The sequence below is a fragment of the Saccopteryx bilineata genome, chromosome 2 (genome assembly GCF_036850765.1).
Source record: "Saccopteryx bilineata isolate mSacBil1 chromosome 2, mSacBil1_pri_phased_curated, whole genome shotgun sequence".
NCBI classification, from domain to species: Eukaryota; Metazoa; Chordata; class Mammalia; order Chiroptera; family Emballonuridae; genus Saccopteryx; species Saccopteryx bilineata.
In genome coordinates, this window is record NC_089491.1 from 73,268,341 (window position 1) to 73,270,758 (window position 2,418).

Genomic DNA, 2,418 nt, shown 5'->3' on the forward strand with positions numbered 1-2,418 from the left:
AGGACGGTTCTCGTTTTGTCATTTATTCCATTTAAACTCACAATTCTTATATGTCATCTCTTTCTTGTGCTGTGAAAGCTCTAACTGGGGGACCAAGAGATGAGTACCCATTAATCTCCACTGCCACTTTTATGCAAGCTTGGGTTTAGGGAAATGAGACCCCCAAAATAAATAAAGATGATAAACAGAACTGAGTCAATACAAAGTGACCCCAAAATAGAGGGACAGAACCAATTTTTTAAGTTAGAAAATATTCCCAAGAAACTGCTCCAATCAGAACTGGGACCTGCAACAATGCATTCCGTAGAGTAGTTACGTCAACAAAGCACTGAACGGCAGTGGGAGCCTGGGTTCTGGGCATAGCTTCCCAAATAGCCAAATTATAATTCAAAAGCATCCAGTGAGTGCTAATGTGTAGGGAAATAAATATAACAGGTGACTGAATTTACATATATATTTATATATATTTAAATTCTAAAGTAGTTATGGCAAATAAAATCGAAAAACTCTAGAACCAGAAGAAATTATAGTCTGATTAGTCTAATTGCCTGAGTATAAATAAAAACTTTGTTAATAATCATTCCTATTGTGAATGTACGAAAGAAATAAAGTTAACTCTGAAGTAAAACAATTTTTCTCTTTTTAACATTTTCAACTTTATATCAAATTATATAGATAACAATTATATATAGGTCATAAAATTAACAAATTGAGCACATTTTCTATATAACTCACATCAAATTTAACAGTCTCCTGGTCTTCACGGATTCTTTGTACTGAGAAAGGATATTTTCACTTGTCTGCCTTGTTCTTAAGACTAACAACAGCCTTTCTGTCATCTTCAAACTCTTTAGTCCCAAGGAGCTCTTCTTTATTTCCAGGTTGTCGCTCTGTGGCTTTAATTTGGAGAAGTGTTTCCAGGAGTATTTTTCTGAGGAGCTATTTGTCCATATATACTCTTCCATGTCTGCTTCAGCCTTATTTTTCTCCCATTCCTCAGTTTTCCAAGACTCATGGTATAAAACTGTTAGAAGATACATTGCATAATCATAATTCTGTTTCTTTAAAGGGCGCCTATCTGTTGATGGTAAGCACTTCTGTGATCTTGCAGTATTGCTCTCCTACAAGTTTAATAAATTTCTTCTTTGCATGATCATCTAAATTCAGGCTGGAAAGTTTAACCCTTAAGAGTATTGCTCCTGCTTTGGGGTTTCGATAAACGAAATATAATCATCTGTGTCAATTTCAACTAGAAAATACTTCTCACATTCTTCATCACTGTCTAGAGCAGCTGGCCACTCAGTGCAGAAATCTCTAAGAGCTTTTCAATGCTTTTAATTGCTACAGGAGTCAAATGTAGAAAGTTGGGGATCTTTAAAAGTTCTAGACTTCCCTCCTTTGCTATGGGCACCTCCGTTTGTACTAGATAGCCCATTCGAACAGGAAGAGTTACCGTGAAGGTATTAAATAGCACTGCAACAGAGTCAACACTAGGCCAGTTCTGGTCAACAGCCATTTTCTCTGTCCTAGGAGGTAGTGCCTTTCTTCGCGGTGGCCTTTCAGATATGGATGTTCTTTCTGTTGTACATGGGTTTGGTTTTCGGTAGAGAATGGTTGGAGACAAGGCAGTGGAGAAAGTACGCAGGGTACGGCACCTGGGTCAGAGCCAGCCACACCGGGAGCAAGGAGCCACCAGGACCACCCCACAGCAAGCCAGGGGCAAAAAACAAAAAACATCTTGATTCTCCATTTATCTCTGATCATTTCTACCCAATTTTCTTGTTGAACCTCTCTCTATTACTATATATGTCTATGTAAATATCATTTAAATTTTTATCCTTTGCTCTGCTATCAAAATCTCTGAGAAATTCCCTCTAGCTCATGGGGTTTTTTGCTGGTTTTTTTTTTGTTGTTGTTGTTGTTTTGTTTGTTTGTTTTAATTTTAATGACAGGAAGGGAGGTAGAGAGACAGACTCCGTCATGTGCCCCTGCCAGAATGCCACTTGGCAAGGCCACTAGGGGGTGATCTTCTGCTCATATGGGGGTTCCTCCTTTACTCAGCAATGGAGGTTTATTTTATTTTTTTTTTAGCACCTAAGAGGTCAGGGAGCCATTCTCAGCACGGGAGCCCAACTTGCTCCAACCAATCCAGCCATGGCTGTGGAAGCAGAAGAGTGAGAAAGAGAGAGAGAAGGAAGAGGGGTAGAGAAGCAGATGGTTGCTTTTCCTGTGTGCCCTTACTGGAATTGAACCCCAGACATCCACACACTGGGTGGATGTTCTACCACTGAGCCAACTGACCAGGGCCATGTTTGCCAGTACCATTCAATGATTCCCAGTCCTGTATCTCCATCCCTGTCCTATGTCCTGAGCACCAAGACAACATTGTCAAACAGACAGGGACTGTAACACACATAG

At 39.7% G+C, this 2,418-nt stretch overlaps 1 pseudogene; it reads right to left on the reverse strand.

Moving 5' to 3' along the window:
* Window positions 1-731: 731 nt before the first annotated feature.
* On the reverse strand, window positions 732-1,531 carry LOC136322243 (small ribosomal subunit protein mS35 pseudogene; annotated as a pseudogene).
* Between the last annotated feature and the right edge of the window lie 887 nt (window positions 1,532-2,418).